This window comes from Rhipicephalus microplus, unplaced genomic scaffold (assembly GCF_043290135.1).
Source record: "Rhipicephalus microplus isolate Deutch F79 unplaced genomic scaffold, USDA_Rmic scaffold_20, whole genome shotgun sequence".
Classification (NCBI taxonomy): Eukaryota; Metazoa; Arthropoda; class Arachnida; order Ixodida; family Ixodidae; genus Rhipicephalus; species Rhipicephalus microplus.
This window is the reverse complement of record NW_027464593.1, coordinates 2,949,853-2,957,709: the sequence shown is the minus strand read 5'-3', so window position 1 is coordinate 2,957,709 and position 7,857 is coordinate 2,949,853. Positions and strand designations below refer to the sequence as shown.

Sequence of the window (7,857 nt, the reverse complement as noted above, 5' to 3'; positions counted from 1 at the left end):
GCTAGCCAATTGCGTCACGGAGGTAGTCGTGCTCCACTCTCGCCACCATCAGAACATTTTTTCAAAGGTATCAGCGCAAAGAAAAAAAGAGACACACCGCTCATGGGAGGGTTCGAACCACCAACCTTTTGGTTAACAGCCCAACGCACTAGCGAATTGAACCACGGAGACAGTCGTTTTCCACTCTCACCACCATCAGAACATTTTTCCAAAGGTATCAGCGCAAAGAAAAAAAGCGACACACCGCTCATGGGAGGGTTCGAACCTCCAACCCTATGGTTAACAGCTTAACGCACTAGCCAATTGCGCCACAGAGACAGTCGTGCTCCATTCTCACCATGGTCAGGACACTTCTCCAAAGATATCAGTGCAAAGAAGAAAAAAGCGACACACCGCTCATTGGAGGGCTCGAACCTCCAACCTTTTGGTTAACAGCCAATCACGCTAGCCATTGCACCACGGACCCAACCGCGCTCCACTCTCACCACCATCAGAACGTTTCTTCAAAGCTATCAGCGCAAAGAAAAAAAGCGACACACTGCTCCCGGGAGGGCTCGAACCTCCCACCTTTTGGTTAACAGCCGAACGCGCTAACCAATTGCGCCACGGACACAGTCGTGCTCCACTCGCACCACGGTCAGAACACTTCTACAAAGATATCAGTGCAAAGAAATAAAAGCGGCACACTGCTCATGGGAGCGTTCGAACCTCCAACCTTTTGGTTAACAGCCCAACGCGCTAGCGAATTGCACAATGGAGACAGTCGTTTTCCACTCTCACCACGATCAGAACATTTTTCCAAAGGTATCAGCGCAAAGAAAAAAAGAGACACACCGCTCATGGGAGGGTTCGAACCTCCAACCTTATGGTTAATAGCTTAACGCGCTAGCCAATTGCGCCCCAGAGACAGTCGTGCTCCACTCTCACGACAGTCAGAACACTTCTTCAAAGATATCAGTGCAAAGAAAAAAAGTGACACACCGCTCATAGGAGGGCTAGAACCTCCAACCTTTTGGTTAACAGCCGATCGCGCTAGCCATTGCACCACGGACCCAACCGCGGTCCACTCTCACCACCATCAGAACGTTTCTCCAAAGCTATCAGCGCAAAGAAAAAAAGCGACACGCTGCTCCCGGGGAGGGCTCAAACCTCCAACCTTTTGATTAACGGCCGACGAACTAGCAGATTGTGCCACGGAGACAGTCGTGCTCCACTCTCACCACTGTCGGAACATTTCTCTATAGCTGTCAGCGCAAAGAAAAAAGAGACACACCGCTCTCGGGAGGGCTCGAACCTCCAACCTTTTAGTTATCAGCCGAACGCGCCAGCCAATTGCGTCACGGAGGTAGTCATGCTCCACTTTCACCACCGTCAGAACATTTCTCCAAAGCTATCAGCGCAAAGAAAAAAAAAGAGACACACCGCTCTCGGGAGGGCTCGAACCTCCAAACTTTTGGTCAACAGCCGAACGCGCTAGCCAATTGCGTCACGGAGGTAGTAGTGCTCCACTCTCACCACCATCAGAGCATTTTTCCAAAGGTATCAGCGCAAAGAAAAAAAGAGACACACCGCTCGGGGGAGGGCTCGAACCTCCAACCTTTTGGTTAACAGCCGAACGCGCTAACCAATTGCGCCACGGACACAGTCGTGCTCCACTCTCACCACGGTCAGAACACTTCTACAAAGATATCAGTGCAAAGAAAAAAAAGCGGCACACCGCTCATGGGAGGGCTTGAACCTCCAACCTTTTGGTTAACAGCCGACGCACTAGCAGATTGCGCCACGGACCCAACCGCGCTCTACTCTCACCACCATCAGAACGTTTCTCCAAAGCTATCAGCGCAAAGAAAAAAAGCGACACACTGCTCCCGGGAGGGCTCGAACCTCCAACCTTTTGCTTAACAGCCGACGCACTAGCAGACGGCGCCACGGAGACAGTCGCGCTCCACTCTCACCACCGTCAGAACATTTCTCTAAAGCTATCAGCGCAAAGAAAAAAAAAGAGACACACCGCTCTCGGGAGGGCTCGAACTTCCAACATTTTGATTAACAGCCGAACGCGCTAGCCAATTGCATCACGGAAGTAGTCGTGCTCCACTCTCACCACCATCAGAACATTTCTCCAAAGCTATCAGCGCAAAGAAAAAAAAGAGACACACCGCTCTCGGGAGGGCTCGAACCTCCAACCTTTTGGTTAACAGCCGAACGCGCTAGCCAATTGCGTCATGGAGGTAGTCGTGCTCTACTCTCACCTCCATCAGAACATTTTTCCAAAGGTATCAGAGCAAAAAAAAGAGACACACCGCTCATGGGAGGGCTCGAATCTCCAACCTTTTCGTTAACAGCCGACGCACTAGCAGATTGCGCCACGGAGACAGTCGTGCTCCACTCTCACCACCGTTAGAACATTTCTCCAAAGCTATCAGCGGAAAAAAAAGAGACACACCGCTCTCGGGAGGGCTCGAACCTCCAACCTTTTGGATAACAGTTGATCGCACTAGCCGATTCTGCAACGGAAACAGTCGTGCGCCACTCTCACCACCGTCAGAACATTTCTCCAAAGCTATCAGCGCAAAGAAAAAAAAGAGACACACCGCTCTCAGGAGGGTTCGAACCTCAAACCTTTTGCTTAACAGCCGACGCACTAGCAGATTGCGCCACGGAGACAGTCGTGCTCCACTCTCACCACCGCCAGAACATTTCTCCAAAGCTATCAGCGCAAAGAAAAAACAGACACACCGCTCTCGGGAGGGCTCGAACCTCCAACCTTTTGGTTATCAGCCGAACGCGCCAGCCAATTGCGTCACGGAGGTAGTCGTGCTCTACTCTCACCACCATCAGAACATTTTTCCAAAGGTATCAGCGCAAAGAAAAAAAGAGACACACCGCTCATGGGAGGGTTCGAACCTCCAACCTTTTGGTTAACAGCCGAAAGCGCTAGCCAATTGCGTCACGGAGGTTGTCGTGCTCCACTATCACCACCATCAGAACATTTTTCCAAAGGTATCAGCGCAAAGAAAAAAAGAGACACACCGCTCATGGGAGGGTTCGAACCTCCAACCTTTTCGTTAACAGCCCAACGCGCTAGCCAATCGCGCAACAGAGACAGTCGTGCTCCACTCTCACCACCGTCAGAACGCTTCTCCAAGGCTATCATCGCAAACAAAAAAAGCGACACACTGCTCCTGGGAGGGCTCGAACCTCCAACCTTTTGCTTAACAGCCGACGCACTAGCAGTTGCGCCACGGAGACAGTCGTGCTCCACTCTCAACACTGTCGGAACATTTCTCCATAGCTGTCAGCGCAAAGAAAGGAGAGACACACCGCTTTCGGGAGGGCTCGAACCTCCAACCTTTTGGTTAACAGCCGAACGCGCTAGCCAATTGCGTCATGGAGGTAGTCGTGCTCTACTCTAACCACCATCAGAACATTTTTCCAAAGGTATCAGCGCAAAGAAAAAAAGAGACACACCGCTCATGGGAGGGTTTAACCTGCAACCTTTTGGTTAACAGCCGAACACGCTAGCCAATTGCGCCATGGAGACAGTCGTGCACCAATCTCACCACGGTCAGAACACTTCTACAAAGATATCAGTGCAAAGAAAAAAAAGCGACACACCGCTCATGGGAGGGCTCGAATCTCCAACCTTTTGGTTAACAGCCGACGCACTAGCAGATTGCGCCACGGAGACAGTCGTGCTCCACTCTTCCCACCCCTAGAACATTTCTCCAAAGCTATCAGCGGAAAGAAAAAAAAAGAGACGCACCGCTCTCGGGAGGGCTCGAACCTCCAACCTTTTGGATAACAGTTGATCGCGCTAGCCGATTCTGCAACGGAAACAGTCGTGCGCCACTCTCACCACCGTCAGAACATTTTTCCAAAGCTATAAGCGCAAAGAAAAAAAAGAGACACACCGCTCTCAGGAGGGCTCGAACCTCAAACCTTTTGCTTAACAGCCTACGCACTAGCAGATTGCGCCACGGAGACAGTCGTGCTCCACTCTTCCCACCCCTAGAATATTTCTCCAAAGCTATCAGCGGAAAGAAAAAAAAGAGACACACCTCTCTCGGGAGGGCTCGAACCTCCAACCTTTTGGATAACAGTTGATCGCGCTAGCCGATTCTGCAACGGAAACAGTCGTGCGCCACTCTCACCACCGTCAGAACATTTCTCCAAAGCTATCTGCGCAAAGGAAAAAAAGAGACACACCGCTCTCAGGAGGGCTCGAATCTCAAACCTTTTGCTTAACAGCCTACGCACTAGCAGATTGCGCCACGAAGACAGTCGTGCTCGACTCTCACCACCGACAGAACATTTCTCCAAAGCTATCAGCGGAAAGAAAAAAAAGAGACACACCGCTCTCGGGAGGGCTCGAACCTCCAACCTTTTGGATAACAGTTGATCGTGCTAGCCGATTCTGCAACGGAAACAGCCGTGCGCCACTCTCACCGCCGTCAGAACATTTCTCCAAAGCTATCAGCGCAAAGAAAAAAAAAGGGACACAGCGCTCTCAGGAGGGCTCAAACCTCAAACCTTTTGCTTAACAGCCGACGCACTAGCACATTGCGCCACGAAGACAGTCGTGCTCCACTCTCACCACCGTCAGAACATTTCTCCAAAGCTATCAGCGCAAAGAAAAAAAGAGACACACCGCTCTCGGGATGGCTCGAACCTTCAAACTTTTGGTTAACACCCGAATGCGCTAGCCAATTGCGTCACGGAGGTAGTCGTGCTCCACTCTCACCACCATCAGAACATTTTTTCAAAGGTATCAGCGCAAAGAAAAAAAGTGACACACCGCTCATGGGAGGGTTCGAACCACCAACCTTTTGGTTAACAGCCCAACGCACTAGCGAATTGAACCATGAGACAGTCGTTTTCCACTCTCACCACCATCAGAACATTTTTCCAAAGGTATCAGCGCAAAAAAAAAAGAGACACACCGCTCATGGGAGGGTTCGAACCTCCAACCTTATGGTTAACAGCTTAACGCACTAGCCAATTACGCCACAGAGACAGTCGTGCTCCATTCTCACCATGGTCAGGACACTTCTCCAAAGATATCAGTGCAAAGAAAACAAAAGCAACACACCGCTCATTGGAGGGCTCGAACCTCCAACCTTTTGGTTAACAGCCAATTGCGCTAGCTATTGCACCACGGACACAACCGCGCTCCACTCTCACCACCATCAGAACGTTTCTCCAAAGCTATCAGCGCAAAAAAAAGCGACACACTGCTCCTGGGAGGGCTCGAACCTCCAACATTTTGCTTAACAGCCGACGCACTAGCAGACTGCGCCACGGAGACAGTGGCGCTCCACTCTCACCACCGTCGGAACATTTCTCCAAAGCTATCAGCGCAAAGAAAACAAAAGACACACCACTCTCGGGAGGGCTCGAACTTCCAACATTTTGATTAACAGCCGAACGCGCTAGCCAATTGCATCACAGAAGTAGTCGTACTCCACTCTCACCATCATCAGAACATTTCTCCAAAGCTATCAGTGCAAAGAAAAAAAAGAGACACATCGCTCTCGGGAGGGCTCGAACCTCCAACCTTTTGGTTAACAGCCGAACGCGCTAGCCAATTGCGTCACGGAGGTAGTCGTCTTCACTCTCAACACCATCAGAACATTTTTCAAAGGTATCAGCGCAAAGAAAACAAGAGACACACCACTCATGGGAGGGTTCGAACCTCCAACGTTTTCGTTAACAGCCCAACGCGCTAGCCAATTGCGCAACAGAGACAGTCGTGCTCCACTCTCACCACCGTCAGAACGCTTCTCCAAGGCTATCATCGCAAACAAAAAAGCGACACACTGCTCCTGGGAGGGCTCGAACCTCCAACTTTTTGCTTAACAGCCGACGCACTAGCAGTTGCGCCACGGAGACAGTCGTGCTCCGCTCTCAACACTGTCGGAACATTTCTCCATAGCTGTCAGCGCAAAGAAAAGAGACACACCGCTTTCGGGAGGGCTCGAACCTCCAACCTTTTGGTTAACAGCCGAACGCGCTAGCCAATTGCGTCATGGAGGTAGTCGTGCTCTACTCTCACCACCATCAGAACATTTTTCCAAAGGTATCAGCGCAAAGAAAAAAAGAGACACACCGCTCATGGGAGAGTTTAACCTGCAACCTTTTGGTTAACAGCCGAACACGCTAGCCAATTGCGCCATGGAGACAGTCGTGCTCCACTCTCACCACGGTCAGAACACTTCTACAAAGATATCAGTGCAAAGAAAAAAAAGCGACACACCGCTCATGGGAGGGCTCGAATCTCCAACCTTTTGGTTAAAAGCCGACGCACTAGCAGATCGCGCCACGGAGACAGTCGTGCTCCACTCTTCCCACCCCTAGAACATTTCTCCAAAGCTATCAGCGGAAAGAAAAAAAAAGAGACACACCGCTCTCGGGAAAGCTCGAACCTCCAACCTTTTGGATAACAGTTGATCGCGCTAGCCGATTCTGCAACGGAAACAGTCGTGCGCCACTCTCACCACCGTCAGAACATTTCTCCAAAGCTATCAGCGCAAAGAAAAAAAAAGAGACACACCGCTATCAGGAGGGCTCGAACCTCAAACCTTCTGCTTAACAGCCTACGCACTAGCAGATTGCGCCACGGAGACAGTCGTGCTCCACTCTCACCACCGACAGAACATTTCTCCAAAGCTATCAGCGGAAAGAAAAAAAAGAGACACACCGCTCTCGGGAGGGCTCGAACCTCCAACCTTTTGGATAACAGTTGATCGCGCTAGCCGATTCTTCAACGGAAACAGCCGTGCGCCACTCTCACCACCGTCAGAACATTTCTCCAAAGCTATCAGCGCAAAGAAAAAAAAAGAGACACAGCGCTCTCAGGAGGGCTCGAACCTCAAACCTTTTGCTTAACAGCCGACGCACTAACAGATTGCGCCACGAAGACAGTCGTGCTCCACTCTCACCACCGTCAGAACATTTCTCCAAAGCTATCACCGCAAAGAAAAAAAGAGACCCACCGCTCTCGGGAGGGCTCGAACCTTCAAACTTTTGGTCAACACCCGATTGCGCTAGCCAATTGTGTCACGGAGGTAGTCGTGCTCCACTCTCACCACCATCAGAACATTTTTTCAAAGGTATCAGCGCAAAGAAAAAAAGAGACACACCGCTCATGGGAGGGTTCGAACCACCAACCTTTTGGTTAACAGCCCAACGCACTAGCGAATTGAACCATGGAGACAGTCGTTTTCCACTATCACCACCATCAGAACATTTTTCCAAAGGTATCAGCGCAAAGAAAAAAAGAGACACACCGCTCATTGGAGGGTTCGAACCTCCAACCTTATGGTTAACAGCTTAACGCACTAGCCAATTGCGCCACAGAGACAGTCGTGCTCCATTCTCACCATGGTCAGGACACTTCTCCAAAGATATCAGTGCAAAGAAAACAAAAGCGACACACCACTCATTGGAGGGCTCGAACCTCCAACCTTTTGGTTAACAGCCAATCGCGCTAGCCATTGCACCACGGACCCAACCGCGCTCCACTCTCACCACCATCAGAACGTTTCTCCAAAGCTATCAGCGCAAAGAAAAAAAGCGACACACTGCTCCCGGGAGGGCTCGAACCTCCAACATTTTGCTTAACAGCCGACGCACTAGCAGACTGCGCCACAGAGACAGTCGCGCTCCACTCTCACCACCGTCAGAACATTTCTCCAAAGCTATCAGCGCAAAGAAAAAAAGAGACACACCGCTTTTGGGAGGGTTCGAACCTCCATCCTTTTGGTTAACAGACCAACGCGCTCGCCAATCGTCCCACGGAGACAGTCGTGTTCCACTCTCACCACGGTCAGAACACTTCTCCAAAGATATCAGTGC

The 7,857-nt window shown here is 50.7% G+C and overlaps 1 non-coding gene across 1 annotated transcript; it reads right to left on the bottom strand.

Moving 5' to 3' along the window:
- Window positions 1-539: 539 nt before the first annotated feature.
- TRNAN-GUU (transfer RNA asparagine (anticodon GUU)) lies at window positions 540-613 on the bottom strand. The gene has a single exon. It is a non-coding gene; the product is annotated as a tRNA-Asn (tRNA).
- Between the last annotated feature and the right edge of the window lie 7,244 nt (window positions 614-7,857).